Source organism: Rhinolophus ferrumequinum, chromosome 14, assembly GCF_004115265.2.
Source record: "Rhinolophus ferrumequinum isolate MPI-CBG mRhiFer1 chromosome 14, mRhiFer1_v1.p, whole genome shotgun sequence".
In the NCBI taxonomy this organism is placed as follows: domain Eukaryota; kingdom Metazoa; phylum Chordata; class Mammalia; order Chiroptera; family Rhinolophidae; genus Rhinolophus; species Rhinolophus ferrumequinum.
Window position 1 is genome coordinate 46,591,885 of NC_046297.1, and position 21,563 is coordinate 46,613,447.

Sequence of the window (21,563 nt, forward strand, 5' to 3'; positions counted from 1 at the left end):
TTTCATTCTACTTAGCATGCTGTAGTATCAGTTTAATTCAAGTCATGAGAACTGGTTTGGGAGCCATAGATATACAGCCAGAGGTGGTTCTGAGTTAGAGATTTAATTTGAAGAAGGGAGATGTTTGTATCCAGAACTTTTGGAGTCCTCTCTAATGGACGTGGATGTGGACATGGGTGGCTTCTTTTATTGTAGCCTGGAATAGTACTTTGAAGAAACTCACATAACAGTATAAGAAAGAATCATATATATACATATATGCACACGCACGCGCACACACACGAAGTAAATGGAAGTGGAGCTAACTTTTTACCAACACCCACTCAATCACTTTACACAAGACACATGGTGCACTTTAGGAATAAGCATATCAGACTTGAAAGTGTAGTTCTGCCATAGTGTTAGTCGTTTGGGACCTATCCAGGAAAATAAAAATAGGAGGGATTAGAGGGATAATGCAAGGTTATTATAAGTATTTATCAGTTGTGGACAGATAAGTTAGTGGGGTAACAACTACCCCCGTTCTCTTAAAATAGCTTCAGTTTTCAGGTTTAACTTCCCACTAAAGCTCAGAGCCTTAGCTGAATGTTCTCAGATTAAGAAAAAAGTAAATCTAGGTTATGATTCAGTGGGTTGACTGATGCTTTCTTCTCTGTGGAGGCCACCAACTGTTGTAAACAATAAACTTTATGTATTCCTGAGGCTAAATTTTTGTGACTTCTTAGGACCTTGTGGTGTTCTCCTTGAATTAATTATTTGAAAAAAATAAAATAAAAGTAACAACAAAAACCAAGTGACACCTCAATTTTAATAAATGATTTTGCTTTATAGGTTGGATTACTTAGGTATTTTTATTCATGATTTTTTTAAGTCACAAAATTTGTTTATTAAACATAAAATTTAATAGTTCTATTAAAATATAACACTTCTTTATTCTTACAACTATGGAACTTATAAAGATAGTACTGTAAATATAGCTTTTAACTAATACATTAAAAATGTTAACGTCTTGAATCTCTAATGCCATTTTAAACTTGTATGCAAGAAAAATTTTAAAAATCAGATAAATGCTAAAATTCCACATTATAAGAATTTTATTTAAAGGCTTTTGTTTTTATATTCTTTGATAAGCTTCAGAAATTGAGTTATCTTAATGAATCTGAAAGTATGCAGCAAAAATAGTCATATTTATGTTGCTGAGTAGAAATGTAGTTTAGAAGGCTGTACATAAAATACCCAGTTATATTATCATTTATTAGATTGCCATAGTAAGAGCATAAGTAATATTATTAAAGTCCTCCAACACCTGTATCAGCACGACATCAACACTCTCCCAATTTACAAAATTAATAACAAGGAAGTGGTAAATTTAGTATCCTGAGCCCCAGAAGTGGAATACAATGTCAGCCTTTAAAAGGTGAAAATAGAATAGAAAAATAAACACCAGGTAAAGCAGAGCTGTTTTATTTTTTAACTGTGTAAAAGAAAAAATTGATAAACGTTTTCATACTATTCTCTAAACACAAGCAACTTAGCTTTAAAATTTCATCAGATCAGTATTAGGCTTACAAGGCATTACAAAACCCTCTGAAAAATAGAGTTAAATTCCATTTCAAAGCACTGTAGTGAGCTCAGGAAACATGCAACAAGCCTTTAGTATCATTTGGATAAGAAATAAGGGAGACTCAAAGCAAAAATATCAAAAGGTCAAGAGGATTCTTTACTCTCAGTAATTGCCTTGGAGGCTTTTCTCCTCCTTTTTTCCCCCTTGATACATTGTTTTTAAAGGGTTGTCTGAGATGTGAAAATATAAAAGTGTAATCATAAGAATTCAAAAATCATCTGGGAAGGTGAAATGACTTTCCTATTTTTCATTTGGTTATTGAAGGGTGGCCAAATTGGCAAGCCATCCTTGAAACTCCAAAGTCTTTCACATTTTGATGCAATTTCATTTGATTTGAAATACATTTTCCCAGTTTAAAAAATGTTAACTATCTCATAGTGCAATTGAAACTTGCCTTGTGTCAAAAACAGGAAATTCTAAGGAGAAATAGACTGTGGATATATGTCAGATGTTTCTTCTTTTTTTTTTTCCTCACTTTCTTTTTTAGACACACAAAACCCATATGCACACACATATATTTATATATTTATATATATATGTATATATATATATATATATATACACATATATAATATATGCAGATATTGATGGAATTCTGTGAGTTGAAAGAGGAGGAAGATGTCTTGAAGGATCCATATCTCTCCCAGCAGATTTGTGCTATTATCACTGAAATGTGGCCTTCAGTCTTGAAACAGTTAAAAGAGTTCTACGGCCACAAAAGAAGAGATGTCTTCAGAATTATCTCCCGCCTCACATTTGCTCTTAGGCAAGCAGTTTAAAAAAGCCCAGTGATTGAGCCAGTGATCCAATTTGAAATGCAGAAATGATTAGAGCTGCTTGCCTCATTTCATATCGAAATTCTCTGATTTATGACAGGGCTGCAGCCAAGATCTATCTCCAAAGGGAATTAGTGTGCAAGTTTGCATATTTTTGTTATTTAGGTTTCTGATAGCAGCTGCTAGCTAGAAGTACTGAACTGGGAGGTGGTGGGGCCAGGATTTTCTGCCACTGGAGCAAAAGAAAGATAAGAGCTTTCTGTTTCGGACATCAAGATCCTTGACCAGCATATATCTGTATTACATATGCTTCTTATATATGTGTGTATATTTACGAATTTGTTAATGCTGTAGATGTGAGGGTATGTATATATACATAAATTATGAGGTTCCGGGAGCACAGGAATGTATTGGAATGGTTAATTTTAGTAACGGAGAAAAGAATTACCAAAATTCTGTCTCCATGTTTTAACTAGTGGAATTTTAATGAGGCATAATACTTCAATCATGCAACTGACCTGTGGGGCAGAGTATAGAACATATAATGAAACAGAAATAGAATTCTGAAAAAAAAAATTATTACCTTATCTGGAATTTACATGAAGTGTTAAAAGGAAATTATGCAGCAGTTATAAATGAAAAATATGGGATTTAATGTACTTATTAATAAAGATTTGTTACATACATGATACCAGTGTCCCAAATCTGCTGTCCGCAGCTGTCCCCAATTTCTAATGTTTCTGTCCTCAGATGCCTCATTTAGAGTCATCTTATTACCATGGAAGCTAATGCCAGTTTCTCTTCAGTGAGTATTCTATTCCAAGAGAAAAAAAAAGGAGGGGGGAATATCATTGTGCACAAGTCAAGGGGTGCAGACTTTCCATCAGTTACATTAAACTAGCAAATGCACACATGCACCCCCATGCATTCACATACAACTTTCTTCGGTCGGGCCAGGGCTTTCCTTGAATTTGTAGATCTTAATCATTGTTGGCAAAAAATCATGATTCTCCAAGTAAAAAATTCCCTTGCAAGAAAGACGTGTGACTGTCAGTCCACATTAGTACTGCAAAGAGCAAAAAAATCATCGTGGGAAAGTTTATTACCTCCGCTGCTCTCCGGCTCCATATGGAGTCATTATGGCCTGGAGTCTCAGCCCTGCTCCTCGGCTGACCTTACCATAATGCAGCTGGGCTTCTAGGTATTAAAACTGCTCTCATATTTCACGGAGTATTCTCCAGGGGACCCCGGGTTATTGTAGTAAAAACTTTAAATTTTGATTATCTTGTTCGCTGACAAAGAATGCATAAAGATCTTTAAAGACATCTTTAAGCTAAAATGCCTGGGTTATTCCTTTTAAAGCAGCCGGTCTCTTTTGTTATGGGGCTTTCTGACTTCCACTTACCCTAATTTCAGAACACTAACCCTTCATATGGTTGACATCTTGTGTTTAGAAAGGCATTGTACCAGTATCTCACAAAATTAATTTCTAGGAGATTCTTCACCCCAAAAGGGTGGGGTGATCAATTTTAACTTGATCATACCTTTTCAAACAAAGAATGAAATATTGTTTAGTATTGCAGCATTTTTAAAATGCCTTTTTAAATTTTAAGGATATATTATTTATTTTAAATCACTCAGTTTTAAATTATAAAAGCTCACAGTTCTAACTTACAGTAAGTCATTTTATTAATAACCTAAATATTAATAGTTAATATTTTTAGTGCCAGTGTTTTCTTGTTCAGATTTCTATAACTCTGTGAAGCTGATCTAGTTTTTCCATTTTACAGATGAGGACACTGAGGCTTCAGTTACTCCTCCAAAAACCTTCGGATAATTAAGTGCAAGTTCTGGATTTGAACTCAAGTCGGCTTAACAGTTCTTAACTACTTTAATTTTTGTATGACCTGCCTACAGCACTATTCTTTTAATAGTCCTCTGCATCACTCATATAAATCATAATTCACCCATTAAGTCTTTCATTGATTCGACAAACACTTTTTGCGTCCCTATATGAGCCAGGTTCTGTCCAAGGGGGTGAGGATATATAAATGATTTAGAATTAGTCTCTCTCTTCAAGGAGCTCAGACGATGAGAGAAGCAGATATATAAATATACATATAATTATGGAGATTTCTAATGGAGATATGCACGAGAAATTATTTCTTCAAAATAAAATACAAACAATAGACACAACCTCTGGCTAACTTAGGCAGAAACAGACTTTCTGGGGAAGATATGGGGGCGTTTATAGAATCAGTGGGAGGTCAGAGAACCAGGTTTAGAAAAGGCAAGAATCCAGGCGGTTTGAGGCATCTAATATTAGGAACCATTATATAGTCTTATCAAGGTGCTTTCATGGGAAAGAATGAACATCAACAAGTTTTGGTCTTTTTCTTTCTTTGTTCAGGATTTAGGTCCAGGAATGGAGTGCCCTATCAGTCTAGCCTGGGTCACACCTCTGACAGTTGGCTAGGGAGGGAAGAGTCTCTAGATTAATACTCCAGTGTGTGTACAATGAAGGAAAAGACACCGAGAATTATTATCCAATGGAGCTGTACCCATTCATGCTGACCATTCATGAAGCAGTAATTCTCCACCAAGCCTTTGAAGAGGAAACATTTAAGTATCTCAAATTTAATGTTTCTAGAGGGCAGTTTTCAGAAAAATCTTAAAGTATGAATGTACTCAGCAAATGCATTGGGAATGCAAATTCCAGGGAGAAGCAGCAGCATATACAAAATCATGCAGGCAAGCAATTTGGGGTGAGGTGTGTCTAGTATGGAGGGTTAAAAAAAGGATTAGTGTCCAGGTAATAGGAAACATTTCATGATGGGCAAGGACTCTGGGTTTTATTTTCTATTCAATAGTGTTGGGCGAGAGGACATTAAATATTGTGAACTTTTTTGCCAACATGTATTCGTCATCATCTCTTGTATTGGCGTTAGGCATCACTTCTACTTACAGCCTTTTAATCTATGGATTCCTCATGATTTAAATCCTGAAAGAGAACTGTCTGACACTCATTAATATCTTGTAATTGGTTTCCAGTATCATTCATAATATGTGTGTATTTTAAAGCAACCAGCAAAATTAGCTGACATTTTATTTTTGTCTGAAAAAAAAATGACCAGTTGTGTAATAAAATTAACCAAAATGGGTGAAGCCTTTTGGTATTTCGTAGACACTAATGCTGTGTATTCTGTAAACATTATGGCAGATAGTGGTATCCATATTAGAACAGAAGATCAGGTTGAAAATTGCAGGAGCGAAATGTGTTCGAATCCCTAATCATTAGATGCCTAGTGTAGTCAGATTAAAAAGAATGAAAATGAATGAAGAGAATCACCCAGAGAAGGGAGATAACAAAATAGATGATAAAAATCAGAGGAAGTGTAAAGGGGTTTCCTTTCATTCTTTTTCTTTAACTCTCTGCATTTTTCTTAAAAAGAAAAAAAAGAATAGAAAAGAAAAAAGCCCAATTTATAATGACGGTTATGTCTTCTGTATTGATATTATCCCAGTTGCAAAGAGATTTGCACTCTCCCTAACTGTTTTGCTATATTATACCTCTATTCCTATACTATACTATACCTACTATGCCTATAAAGAAGACATTCTACTTTTCCTGTGAAAACCTTTGCAAGTTTAATATCAGTCTTAAAGCTTCTGGAAGTTTCTTAATATAATTTGGGATCCAAGGCTCTCACCATTTGCATAGCAATGGTGAGAAAAGAGTTCATGATAGTTAAATAATTTGTTTTCTATAAGATTGAACTGCTCTCTAATCATCATTTAAAGCAACTCATGACAGAGGAGGAGGTATCAGTGTATCACATCTGTGTGTGTGTGTGTGTGTGTGTGTGTGTGTGTGTGTCTGTCTATGAGATTCCTAAGTAGAAAAGAAAAATCAATTGTGGAAAGAAGGCCTGGGACTCTCTATCTCTAAAACCTCAGCTAAGCACCATAGCATCTACGTGATTTTAGCATTTGGTTCGTAGGAAAGGGCAGACGTACACTGTCCATTGCTTCTTGTTTGCTTATTCCAGAAGTTTAGTTAAAGCTATTGTTCTTTAGAAAGTGAAATTCAAATTGTGCCTTGGCATATTTCTATTTTTCAGACTTACACATGTGTGCTTCAATTTCCTGAGCCTCGTTTTGGTGTAACAGTTGCATCCTTACCATTACCCAGTATATATGAAAGCTGGATCCTGGTATCTATGACAAAAAAATGGCATTAATAATAGATCCTGATTTTTTGGTTTGTTGAATGTTAGCGCCCTGTTGTGCCTGAGTTCTGTTTAAAATTTCTGAAAATCAAGAACAAACCTTTGGATTGGCAGGAATTGACATGGTCAGTTTAAAAAATGCTGTCTTGTTTTCTATGTAAATGTCTAATCATCTTGGAATTACATAGAATTTGGGTAAAATGCTGCAATAGTTTTACTTGTTTACAGCTGGCTATGGACATGATACATTTTAAACACTTGTCATATCTAAAGCTTTGTGTGTGTGTGTTAATGAGAAAAACGAAACAGTCTTAAAGCCTCTCACCTGTGTGATTTTATCATAAACATACCATGTATGTCCTCATTAAACTAGATGAAAGCACAGTCGTTTATTAAGAAGAGTAACAGAAGAGTACAGAGGCAAATTTTTTTTAATTTATGCCATTTCTAATTTCTTTCTTGTTTTTCATCCTATTCAACACAGATATATATTCTAATGATGGTGGTATCAACCCATCTTAATTTAATAATAAAACGATAGCATAATAATATATTTGAGTTATCCTTATCCTAAGTTAGTGAGAAAATCTCTATATACTACAGCATATTTTAAATGGTCTCTTATTTAATTTTTCCCATGAATAGTGTCTTTCATTTGGGAATCATAGTGAATCAAATTCCTAATAGTACTGCTGCACTATAACTACATTATATAAGACTATTAATGAGGATAAATATTAAATTTGAATAGATATTGCAGGCGTGAGACATCAAATGAGAACTCCAAAGGATTAAATTCTACAGAGGATCATTATTTAAGTTCTTTCCAGCCCCGTTGTTCTGCTGCATAAAACTTACTTTAGTACCTCTCTGGATTGTTGTAACATCTGTTGTTCTTGGGGGGAAAAAAAAGGTGTTTTTTTTTTTTTTTTGCTTCTTTTTGGTCAGAAATGGCTGTGTTATTCTGCAGTGTTGGCCCAGAATGCCTTGCAGGGAGTAAGCTGTGTTCTTCTCCTGTTCTGACTAATTAATTCCCATGAGATCTGCTCCTCACAACCAGACTCTCTTGCTCGGAGTCCAGCAGTGGGAAGGACTGCCTTTGGGAAGGTCACTTGAGAGAGCTGTGCTCCCCACACACACGATCATCATGTGAGTAAAAAAAGGAGGTGAATGACAAGATAGTTAAAACCCAGGCAAGTTTTACACGAGAGACGATTGATCTGAATGATTGCTGTTATTTTTTTAAAGGACTTTTTATCTGTCACAAAGAGCACATTTTCAACTGAGAATATCCACTTGCCAAGTTGTAATCGTCGTCTTTTAGCTTTGCTTCATCAAGTTGCATCAATGGGATTAAATTTTACCAACCAGGTAGATTTTTCAAATTAGCTTTTGGGAAAATTATCAAGTCCTCCCTTCACCTCCTTTCAAAAATAATATAATTCAATATATGTTCACCAAAATACTGTCCCTCACTTGACAGCTTCTCATTTTAAACAAACTCTAGTTTTATTTCCAAAATGCTGATTTTTCTACATCTTCTTCCTTGTTTCCATATCTGCTTTATAAAAGAATTGGTTTTCATTTCTTGGGACTGACCAAGAAAGATAATGAAGTCCTTTCAAAAACTCTTTATGTGTGAAACCCTGGAGGAAAACCCTAGAGCCTTCTTACTTCTACCAACCAATTACTATATACAAAAAAACTTTCCCCAATTATGAAGTCCACTAATGCATCCTGCATAGACTCAATTTCAGGAACTCTGTTGCAAAGGCAGTGTTCACATAATTAACAGGAAGACACTGCATGTGGCCAGACCTTCGGCTAATTGATTAAATGAGTCTATTCCTAAATCAGATTCTAATCACACCAGTGGTGTGCTATGGAACATTGCATCTCTAACAGAATTTGCAGAAATCCAAAATGTACACCTTTGAAAAAAAATCCAGAATATCCACGGAGCACGGCTTCTACATCGAACCAAAGACAAAATAAAAAATAAAAGGCCACATTGCTCCCTTGAAATGCCATTCTCCCCAGTTGGCTTTCTTTCATAGTCCCACTTCTATTTGATCCTTGTCCTTTTGTGATTCATTATCCACACCTAAGTGATACAGAACATGTCCCACTTTGGTCCCGGTTTCATGATTATTTTAGCTGACAAGCGCTGGGTAGTTTGCCTGCAGTTTCCCAGTAAAACACAAAACCTCCCATCTGCTTGTCAGTTTTTCTTTTTCTTTTTCTTCTCTTTCCTTTTTTTTTTTTTTTTTTTTTTTAAAGAAGGCCGAGGTGTTCCCTAAGGGTTGTGAGAAGTTCATCCTATTGAACTGGCCAGCAAGATATCATTAGCTCGTTGTGTACATGAAATCCAGGGGTTAGAGCACCAAGCGTCGCAAGCCAGTTTCTTTACCTCCTTGAGCTGATCAGAGGATCAGAGTATCAAGGAAGGATTAGCACTGACTTGGGATTTGTGTGATTGGTTAATTTATTGCGGCAATGGCAGGCCTTTCATCTATGGCAACATTTAATCAGCACAGCCATGGAGGCTATTACCGGTTAGCTCCTTTCTCAAGTCAGCCAGGGCTGCACCATCAGCCCTATCACAACTCCCCTGAAATTTCCAAATTATCTGGAACAGGCTTTAGCCTCACAGTAATAAAAATTAGAAGAGATTCCTGATAGCACTGGTGGAAAAGGCTTTCACTTGCACAGGGCAAATTATAAATAGTATGAACGTGCACTTTAAAAAAAAAAATTCTCCACCTCTTAAGAGATGTGCAGGACTTATCACCCCTGCTCTGATCCAAATCCTCATGGTTGAAAATTTATATTAGATTTTATCAGGGAGGCCTAAGTCTAGAAAAATCAATGAAGGTTATCTTTTATGTTGCAGGAACTTGTGGAAATATTGATTTTCATTTTATAGTGAATTTGGAGCATGAGTTGGTAATCACTGCTGAGCCGACCACAATGTTTGCCTACTGTATCTTTTACTGAGTTTTGCTCAAGTATTTAAGATAGTATATTCCTGTTGATTTTAGTCTATGGTGTGAAGACATATGTTCCTAAAACACAAAGTTGTACTTGAGAATAAAAAGTACACCCAAAGGCTTGCTATTTACAACGATCAGTTTAGTATTTTGAGACTCCAGTTTGTCTGTTAATGGTGGATTTAGCAATAAAATATACCCTGAAATTTTTGTAAGATGATTTCCTTTTTTGCCTCCTTCAAGTTTATAAACCAGGAGAGAGATTTTTTAAAAGTTAAGAAAAACTGCATACATACACAAGGAGATCATTTGAAACACTGAGCTAATACTGAAAAAAATAAGAGATTTCTTTTTTTTTTAAACTAATTAGTGTGTCTTGGTAAATGACAAATATTGGTCAAAGTGTTCCCCTGTTGTATTTTTTAATGTTTTTATTCCCTTAAATTTGCTAATTTATTTTTATTTCATTCTTCCTTCTATTTAACTTAAAATGTTTGATAGTTGATATAAGCTAAATAGCTTTAGGAAATGATTGCTCATTTTTTATTTTTTTGAAATGCTTAACTTGTCTTTCTACCTCATTTGTAATTATTTTTGTAGAATGAGAGTATGGTATGTTATTGTGGTTTATTTGTAACATACATCTACGGTTTTTGTAGCAATAATCTTAACTCAAGAGAAGAAACTCTAAGAAGATTCAGGCATGTTTATTAGTGACTGAATTCTTCAGATTTAGAATGATTGTTGCACTGTTTTGTCGAATTTTCTGAGAAAGTAATATCTCTTAATTCCTACTATGGGGATTTTAAAGTGAGAATAAATGTAGACGTATTCTTATATTTTATTTTGTGCTAAGCACTAGATCATCGTTCAGTATCAAGCTTTAATTTTCTCCTCTCAGTCCAGTAGAGTTCAATGAGAAACTCCCTTGGGTTCCATGGGTGAGCCATCTTCCTTCTCCCTCTCACTTTCAGTCATTCCCCTGGACTTATGCTTGGCAGCCAACGAAGAATCATTTCTCTCAATCACCACCTAAAGTCATGCTCCATACTGCAAGGCCCCAGGGAGTAGCCAGCAGTCTCTTTTATTTCTCTGAACGTACTCAAAAGATGTCTAAGCCAAGGAATTAACAAGATAACGTATGAAAACGCTGAGCCCAGTAGCTGGCACATGGTAGGGCCCACAGATGGCAGCTACTATTCCATTATTACTTGGGAAAGTCTATAAGGGCACTCCAGAGAATTCATCACCTGTTCCCTGGGCTTGTACCCTAATTAACTGGATTTGGACATGCCTATTCATGGCCAACCTTAGGTATAATGGCAACAAAGCTGTTTATTTTTTAACTCCCTCTGCCCTGTACTCCTTATTCTTCTTCCCATGCTCTTATACCCTCACCCTTTTTTACTCTTGAATTCTAAATTACAACAAATACCTCTGAAAGCAAAGAAAATGGCAAAATCCATGTTTGGATGCAGGCTTATATTCTTTCTGTCTTTTGTCCACGTCATACTTATTCTACATAGGAAATAGAATTTGGAACCCAGAAGGTACAGGGAATTCTGTCCTTTGTAGAAACTCACACTGTTGATTATGGTGCCTAGATTTTAGACCTGGGCCGATCTATTTTATATGACCATTGGTTGAAGTGAACAAAAATGTATTAAGGGCCCTTGGCTGTAAGCAATGGAAATGACGTTAAACCAGCTTAAAGAACCGTGGGATGTCTTATAGAAACCAAGTGGAGAAATTCACTGGGCCTCAACTTTATTAGTACCAAAGATTCAAAAATCATCAGGACACTTTCAACAATTGTTATGGCTCCTGATTTCTCCTAGTCGGTTCCGATCTCTTTCCTCTCACTTCTAAATTCTTCAATAAGGAGATACCTCTGAACTTTATAGCTTATAATTGCACTCTCCATTGAAATATGCCCTTGACTCTTTTGGTTCTGTCATTGAAAACCCTAGAGAAGGGAATTATTGTCATAGCATAGGAAAGCTGACCATCAGTGCACCAGGCTAAAAGGGAAAGAAGACGAAATTACTAGAAAAGTAGAGATTCTGGCAGACAGTTTCATAAGTGTCCACTACAGTTGGAGACAATACAGACCTTCTGAATCTGAAGGCCTCTTTCGCAGAAAAATGGTCTTATTCTGTGGAAGCAAATATGGAAAGGTAGATTTTGGTTAATATAAATACGGGATGTGCTGCCTTATAAAATAGTGAGTTTGTCTCTTTGTCCAATTACTAGAAATAGTCAACTTTGGGTAAATAAAGCCTAATAGTATTAGTTGCTACTACTTATATTTCCCACCTGACATATTCTAGGGCTGATGGCACGAACTTGAACCTGGCCCAGATGAATTTCTTTTTTTTTTTTAAATTTAATTAAAGTTTATTGGGGTGACAAGTGTTAGCAAAGTTACATAGGTTTCAGGTGTACAACTCTGCAATACACCATGTATACATCACATTGTGTGTTCACCACCCAGAGTCAGTTCTGTTTCCATCACCATATATTTGATCCTGTTTACCCTCCCTCATCTACCACCCCCTTTCCCCACCACCCTCTGGTAACCAGTAAACTATTATCTGTGTCTATGAGTTTTTGTTTCATTTATTTGTCTTGTTCTTCTGTTGTTTTCAGTTTTATATACCACATAGTATCAGTGAAATCATATGGTTCTGGACTTTTTCTGACTTATTTCACTTAACATTATAATCTCAAGATCCATTCATGTTGTTGCAAATGGCACTATTTCATCTTATGGCAGAATAGTATTCCATTGTGTATATACACCACATCTTCTTTATCCAGTCATCTATCGAAGGACACTTTGGTTGTTGGTTAAATTTCAAGATTCCAAAATTAAGATTCATCAAATCTATAGTCTGGTAATGGTTTTATAACGGTTGTGTATTTTTAAAATGAGTTAGTACATTAAATGCCTTATGTATATACATGCACGTATTATGTATTTATTTGCCTGTGACAGATTTTACTTTCTTCTGCCAATTTTGGCCACAAACTTGGCATTTATATGCACTAACACTGAATATTTAATGTAGTATACTTTTGGCTAAATTTTGAAAAAAAATTATTTGACTGGTGACACATTTGAACCACAGACGTTTAGGGGCATTCACAGCTTTCTCGTCTTCATTGTTGTTTGCCTGAAGCTCACAGACTAGACACTTTTAAAATCAAGTCACATTTTATATGATATCCTCCCCAGTTAAGGAATTTATTCTGAAAAACTTACTGGTAAATTATTTTCTTTTTCTTTTTCTTTTTTCATCTATTAAAGTCCTTTTGACCTCTTTATATATATATAAACATTTAATTTTTCAAGTACAATATTCAATATCATTGTGTATTAATGATTGTGTATTAATGATATTCAATATTATTTTGTATTAGTTTCAGGTGTACAACATATTAGTTAGACATTTATATAATTTATGAAGTGACTCCCCCCCGAGGCAAGCAATCTACCAGATACAGAGTTCAAAAGACTGTCATAAGGATTCTCAAGGAACTCAGGGGGAGATAGATGAACTCAGTGAGAAATTCAACCAAGAGATAATAAACATAAAAAAGGAGATAGAAACCATAAAATTCTTTTCAATAAGCTTTTATTTTAGTCTAAGTAACAAACTAAACTTTGTTTGGTAGACTTACAAATGTACTGTGATACACAGAGAATTACTGACTCATTTCATGATTTTTGCATAGTAGAATAGCATGCATCTTCTCTCCATATGGCAGCTCTTTGCTGCCAAAATTTTATGGTGTTGGACAATAGCAAAGGGATTCCATACCAAAAGGTGCTTCAGATTTGGTTACCTCACATAAAATAAGACTTGGCATAGAGCCTTTTACAGCAATGGTGTCCAGATCAAGAATTATACAGAATCTTGCTTACAGCATTTAAGGATGCTCAAATGTTTTGTCACTGAGTTATGAAGATGTATGATAGTGGGTGGCCGGTTAGCTCAGTTGGTTAGAGCGTGGTGCTACTGACACCAACGTTGCTGGTTCGATCCCCACATGGGCCACTTTGAGCTGCACCCTCCTTCAAAAAAAAAAAAATGTGTGATAGTTAAATCTTTATAACATAACAATTGATTTAGTCTGAGGACAGAATAAAAACTTGATATCAAGGATATTGTATTAACAATACAGTAAAACTGCGGTAAGGGCAAGCATCTTTGGAAATTTATGCTTCCCCCCAAAAAAAAACATGATTCTTAATTATTCAGTTTTTTTCTCTAATAGATAAGAGAGACACCAACCACCCCTTACCAAAATTTACACTCTGTATGGTTCTGTAATACCTCTCATCTCTGTATTTAAGTATCTTTAATAAATGTGGATATCTTTTAAAATGTGGATATCATGATCTTTGGAATGAGAGGGGGCCAGTATGAGTCCTAGCTGCATTACTCGTTAGTGATGTGATATTCATATAGTAAATTGACCCTTCTCAACTGCAGTTTCCTCATCTGTTTGGTAAAATAAAAGTGGTGGAAGCCCAATTCTTACCTTGTTTGATTATAAGGCTTAAGGGACTCGTCTCATTTTGCTTAGTCCACTGCTCTGCCTGAAACAATTTTAGAGCCTGATTCCCATGACAGGATGCTCTTTTTTTCCCCCCTCACCTTGCTAGAAGCATTTTCTCAGTTTCCCTGGCCAAGAACTTCACCTCTAGATATTGGTAAATACCAGCACTTGATCTTAGGGTTCTACTCTTTTCTTTAGATGATTTCATGCCCCCTGGCTTTAGCTGCCATCCATTAACTAACAACTGTCAAATTTAAATTTTAGCCCCAAAATCTCCTCTGAGCTCCAAATTCCTGTTCCCAACAGCATACTTCTCTGTATCATAATAAATGTGTAGAGATCAGAACTCCAAGCCACATAACCTGGAATTGCTATTCTCTGAGTCTTCCCCTCTTGATAAATGTCACCACTATTCACCTTGTTATCCTTGATTCCTCTCCTTTCTTCACAGACTTTATATCCAGCCCCCCGTTGAACTTCACTTTCACGATGTGACCAGTTCCCACCACGCCCACAGTTATCATCCTGGTTCAGGCCACCATCACCTCTCACCAGGTGCCACTGGGAGCCTCCTAATTCATTTCCTTCTGTTCATTCCTATCCCGTGGATACTGTTTTTCACATGGCAGTCAGATTGATATTGAACCATTCCATCCCGAATCCATCCACATTTGAAGTAAAATCTGAGCCCTTTACCATGGCCTGCAAAGCCTTTCACAATCTGGCCGTTTCCTCATCCATCTCATTCTCTGCCTTGCTGATTTCACTGGGGCCACGTAGGCCTCCTTGCTCTTATAGAATATGCCAGATTTCCCCTTTGATGCCTCTGCATTTACTGTTCCCTCTGCCGTGAACATTCTACCTTTAGATTTTCACATGGTTTACTCCGTGACTTAATTCAGTGACATGCTCAGATGCCCTCTCTGCAGCAGAGCCTTCTCTAGAATATTTAAAACAAAACAAACAAAGCTCTACCATTATCTCTTCATATCTTTGCCCTACCAATTATATTTATTTACTATTTATGTGTTTATTCTTTTTTTTCCCTAACAAGAGAGGGAGTTCCAAAAGGACCGATGTATTGTATATCTCACTGTTATTTCAATAGCACCTAGAACACACCAATAAATGTTTGTTGAGTGTATGAATGAATGAAATAACATTTAAACATGATTTTAGTATAGTGCTGGGGAAGCTCACTAAATGTTGGTTTTCATTCCCTTTCTCATTTTTTGAGTAAATTACTTTGAAATGACACCTGCATACATCTGTGGTTTGCATAGTCATTTTGCTTAAAACATTAACAGTGTCCGTAACCTCTCTTTTGCCTTTGAAGATACTAATACTACCTCAAGGCAGCTGAGATAGTCAAAAAGTTTGACTCAAGTGCAATCCTGACTTCACCATTCTTTCAGTTGTTGACCGTAGGTGAGGCAATACATTCCTAAACCTCAATTTCATTACCAAAGAAATGTAGTTATCTTTTCAAGAGATTTTTCCTGCCAAAAGAAAATAATACATTTGTTTACTTTATGTAATATTAGGTACTTAGTAAATATGACTTGTATCTGAAGATAGTGATTTCTTCCAAGTTAATGTTGCCAATAAATTAAATTACCAACTGATCTGTTGTTTCGTCTACATAATTAATATAATTGATCAATAATCCCAGACAGAGGACTGGCAGCTGTGGATTCCTAAACACTGATGTTGAGCCATCAACAACTATTCCTTGAAAATCCCTTGTAATTAATTTCTGTGTTGATTTGGAGAAAGTATGTTTTAGTGTCTTTTAAGGCTCCTTCAGTATTTCATGTGAAATAGTTTTTCAATCTAATGAGAGTAAAGATTTGTCATGTCAGCCTGATTGGTTTCTCATTCGTATAGGAGAAAATGGGGTGAGAAAATTATATTGATTTGTTGAGACTTGTCCAGTGCAATACTACATTTATCTTTATTTAATGCTTTCCATTTTCAAAAATATATAAATGGATTTAGTATAACTCACTTAAGTATTTTTCAGGCATTTATCCTGGCTACCCAGCAGTTTCAGATTCAAGGTTGTTTTGCATATCAGCTCTTGGTTCTCTTGCATCTCATATTGCTCTAAGCCGTGATTGTTGGGATCTACAACAAAGTTTGACATTTTCTCAAATTACCTGTGTGTAAGGGACTTGGCCCTAAGTGTAAGTACTAACCATTTTTTCTAAGTACTATTTCACTTGTTTTCTCCCATTAAAGTTTCTTCTTTTTCCTCCCATGTATTTGTTATTTACATTCTGAATAAGTAAACCAAAGACAAAAACAAAACAAAACAAAATGGTTGATTTTGTGTTTGTGTGCATGTGTGCATGTGTGTGAGAAGACAGAAATGAAACAAGTCTTTAGTCTTTTTCATGTCTGCTTCTAAATATTATCTCTCCACATTCCAAAAGAGGACGCATTACTTCATTATATTGATTGTCATGAAACGTTTTTTTCTAGTCCTGGTTATGTGTTTTATCTGTTCTTCTTCATATGTGTGACTTGAATTTCAGATCATATTTGAATTTGAGTTGGTGTACTATGGTGATGGAGAGCTCAGGCATGGAGTCAAAATGCCTTGTCTTAAATCTGGACTCCTTCACCATGAGCTTCTGGCTCTGGGACACTTTACCTTTCTTTGTGCCCCATTTGACTGATCTTGTGAGTTGGACATGTTAATATGACAGACATACATATTCTGTGAAATTTAAAAGAGGTTGTACACGTGAAGTACAAAGCACAAAGGCTGGCATAGGGTAAGCACTCAAGAAACACTAGCCAGTACTGTCATTATGTTAATAATAAGCTATAACAGCCTGTATTCTTTGTCTCTTTTTGGAAAATTATACATCAACTTTTAGTGACATTCCCATTTGGGCTTAATACTGCCAAATCACAGAATGTGATACCGTGAAGAAACCAAGGCCAATCCTTATTTTCCAAATAAGAAAACTGAAGCTTTGAGAAACAACTTAGCTGATCACATACCTAATTAGAGGACATGCTGCTTCTGATATGCTGTTCAAAGCTCTTTTTACCATTCGTTTGATTATTTGCTTGTTTTGGGTGAGGAGGAGAAAGTAAGTCTTATTGTTACCTGACATTTATCCCCCTCAAAATTATCCTCAGCTGCCCTGTCCCTGGATTAAATAAGCCACTTCTTTCATAAGACTAAGCTAACTTTCTAATAGAGCTACCAAAGTGTTCTCCTCTTGATTTTAAGATTTCTACATAGGTCCCTCAGATCTTCTCATACTATTTGACCCTCTCTCCTCGGGCATCCCATAGATTTTTTTTTTCTATAGATTTACAGGATTGGCTTGCAAGTAGGTAACCCTGTAAGAGTACAATCTAGAAGTAAAATGGTCGTCTCCCTTTCTCCCTTATAATTCTCCCTTTCTCTTCATTTGTTGATACTTGACATTCCATTATTAAAACTTACCCTTTAAACTTAAGACTTGGAGTTTTGAGGAAATGCAAGTCCTCTTGGTGAGAAAGTACATTAATACGTAGTAAATCGTATCTTCACTAAATGAAGGATCTGAGAAAAGAGGAAGGGGACAGAGAAGGACCCTGATGTCTCAGAAGAGCCACTCCTCTCACTTTCACCCTCATACGTTAATAACTTGCATCACCCAATTAGTGAGTTATGTTTAGATTCATAAAATGCTGCAAGAGCAAGTGACCTTTGAGAACCAGTAGTTCGTTCTTTTCACAGAGACTGGAACTATAGCTTCAAAGAGTTAAATGCATTTGTCCAAAGTCACCTATTTGGCACCAGATGGCCTCTCTTATCAATGCACTAAGCTGAGCGCCTTCTACCTGGTAATTGGCACCTCACAGTCCTCTCTCCTCCTCCAGTTAAGCAAGCCTCCATGTTCACTCTCCTTCATCCATCTGAATTTGTAGCTAGCTTTACTGCATTAGATCTCAAGCTCTAAAGTAATTTTAACTCTTTTTAGTTATGTGTAGTTGATATATTTCAAATATGTAGTTAAATAGCCTTAAAATCAAAGTTTATTGGTTATTGTGGCATGTTATGTGTGCTTTTACACTTTTGATCATGTTGACCTCAATTATTTATCCCCCTAAGGAAGGCGCACTGCATGCTTTCTCTGAACACCCAACCAAAGTGCAATTCATTAGTGTATCAAATATTTTTTTATTTCTTTCAATAAAATATCATATGTAAAAGTTGAATATGTTTAGAGGTTAGAAACACTAGGTAAGTATAAAAGTTGATTAAATTGGTAACTTTAATAAAAATAGGTAAATATGAATGGAAAGTTTAGTTTTCACAGAAGTTAAAATTTATTTTATACATGTCGAATTTGACAGGATTGTAAGAAAAAAGAAATACAAATATCCAAGAGAAAATGTGCTTAAAGGAAGACTGAGCTATGGGAGGTTGGCTACACGTGGCAGATTTGAGATTTGAGAGCCATTTGCTAGAGGTGTTGTTACTCTACAAAATTCAGTCTGAAGAACTACAACTACAGAGAGTTAAAGTGACTTATGAACATTGACTATTTTAAATTAGTCATAAAGTATTTGCTGATCAACTATCCAGTGTAGAGTACATTGATGCTGCTGTTGAAATGCCAAAAATCAGAGACTATTTGAAGAAGGAAAGTAGAGGCACATGGACAAATATGTAGACAAATGAAATAGAAGCAAATGCAGTGACAGGAACACAAAGCAAAAAAGAAAAAAAGCAATTATAAGCAATGTATCAACAAATACAAAAATGGCATAGTACAATTATATTCTGAGGGGACACAGGGGGGTGAACGGAGGGAAGTAGGTTAATTGGGAAATGCTTCCTCAGGGCAATGACTGCTGAACAAGATCTGAAGGAAGTGATGAGTATGAATTGGTAGAGAGGAGCAGGCAGGGAGTTCAGGATGGAGGGAAGGCCTTAACCAGAAGATGAAGGGAGAAATCAGCCATGTGGATGTAGGGAATAACAAATGGGCCATTTTGCCTCCAGTAGAGAGACGAGGTGAAAACTATCAAGACTTCCTTCTAGAAAGATTTGAAGGACTATGGTATGAAGTCAGTGAGAGTTTATAAAGAAACTTGAATGCTAATGTTGCACTTTGAAAGGTACCGACATTTTAATGTGATTTTGTTACACGACTTAGTTTTCAAAATCTAACTATTAATGGATTTCTAGTGCACAGTTTCCTGTTTTCAAAATGACATGGAAATGTGTGCTCTTATCCTCTTCCCTGTTGGCTGTTGAACTCGCTTTTTTGTTTAACTGTACAAAGAGAATAGAGAGTGCCTGATGAATATTTGTTCTTGGCTAAACTTCTGCATAATGCTTTGATATATTATTCTTCCTACCAAATGTTAACAGTTGCTAATGTCATTCAAAAATGGTTAAGGGAAATATGTTTGTGAAACATACAGCTTTTACTGTCAAATTATTTCCTGAGTGAAAAGAAAATACAGTAGTACTCTGCTATTTATTGAATGGGAATCCTTTAATGTTGTCAAGGATTTCATCAAACTGATGCCTTAAGTAAGCAGGAAACTGTGTGCCCTCTGTTTTAATGTCTGTTTCCTCATGATGAAGCAGCCAACCCACTCAGCTGTCCAGATGGGACTACCACCTATCACAGTCCTCTCAGATAGGATAACCAGAGCATAACTACTCTGGAGCAATGCAATTATGAATTTCTTGAGGGGGAAAAAAGGAGAGATAAGTGCAGGGAAGTCAGCTAACGTGGTACACGGGTAGTTCCAGGCAGCAAAAGGGTTAATCAGATTTTCATTTTAGATAGTTGCCTTAGTAACAATCAGAGAGCCCAGGCTGTATCTTTTCCATTTGTAGGGAATGTTTAGATTTACAGAGTAGCTTAGCTTATTATATACCTGCCTTGATTGCCGGATAAGACTTGTGATTAAAAACAGAATAAGATTCATTTTTATAATATTGTAAAGAAGAGCAAAACATTAAAAATGATGTCACTTGTGGACTCGGGTTCTGGGAAATTACTGATATTGGAACTCTAGTGGTGACTGGGCTCCTTGAAAAGTTAAAATAATGAAGGTCAGCATCTATAGCTTAAACTTTTAGTGAAAATCAGTCTGTCTTCCCTATTCCTAAGAGCGAATCTGAATCCAGCAAGTAACAACTCACTAGCAATGCTCTGAGAGATTGGACATCAACCTCATTTTTATGCCAAATTGCACTAAACTCTGCAAAATGCATTTGTTTATTTCATAGATTAAGTGCTAGTGTGGCCCTTAAATCGGAAATTGGGTAAAAAAATCACATTTGGAAAGTGCTGATTTTCAGAATGTCTGAAAGAGTAAACTAGTGACACTAAAGTGTTGAGATCCTTAATTTACCCATTGGCTGCATAGCAGGAAAACAAACTTGACACCCTGCCCTGCACGTGGCCTCAAACCTCACCTGGAGAGACAGATTTCCTAAGGGCAGAGAATAGCATCCAGTCTGTTTGCCAAGACCAGGTTTGTCTGGAACAGCTGCTGCCAATTAGTGACAAGTGATATGTAGCGAGGCCATGATACGCGTAAAGTTCCAGAGTTCAGCAGTTTTTGGAATCACTATTTGAAACAAGAACACAACACTTAGGAGTATAGTTCATTCCAGTTTCATGGTAGTAACTTGGTCATCACTGAACCTACTCAGAACCTCTCCAAAGTCAGAATGTCAGCCTTTGGTAGCCACTGAATTTATACATTATTTGCAGACAGCTTCTGACTTACTTTTGCTTATTATTTTAACTTAAAAATGCCCAACGTTTCACCTTTGCCATTCTGCAAGTATCAAATATTTAGCCACTGGAGAGATTTGAAAACAAAATGAACAAAAACTTACAAGATTTAAAGTCTGTGTCTGCTCAAGTTTGGAGAAAGGGGAAAAAAGTTTTGAAAAACAGGAATAACTCAATAATTACAGGGATATCAGTGCCATAGCAGTCATTCATACCTTAATATTGGTTAATTCAGTCAGATTGCTGTTCCACTGAGAGCCTTTCCACTGAATTAATGAAAGTGTTTGTTTGTTTCATGGTGAAAGAGAGAATAATGGTCATTTTGGAGTATGGAATAATTTGTGAGATAGAACACCTATACCTCAAAGGAAGACCTGTAAGGGAGTTGTTGTGGCTCAAAAACCTTCATGGATTAGAGGAGAATAATTTTGGAATCTGGGAGACAGAAACAGAGAAGGGAGAAGCAGAAGAAAAAGACAAATCGTATTAAAAATTTTCCTGTGGCCAGAGAAAGATAAGAAAATATCCTGCCTCCCTTTCTGTCCTTCCTCTAACAAATGATCATTATTCCTGGATGCAGGAATTTATATCTAATATGTAGCAAG

At 36.0% G+C, this 21,563-nt stretch overlaps 1 protein-coding gene and 1 non-coding gene across 3 annotated transcripts in view; both read left to right on the forward strand.

The window, feature by feature from the left end:
* Positions 1 to 21,563, forward strand: part of ZFPM2 (zinc finger protein, FOG family member 2) — a 445,713-nt gene that overhangs the window by 260,705 nt on the left and 163,445 nt on the right. The window lies entirely within an intron of this gene.
* On the forward strand, positions 13,607 to 13,680 carry TRNAS-ACU (transfer RNA serine (anticodon ACU)). Its single transcript has one exon. It is a non-coding gene; the product is annotated as a tRNA-Ser (tRNA).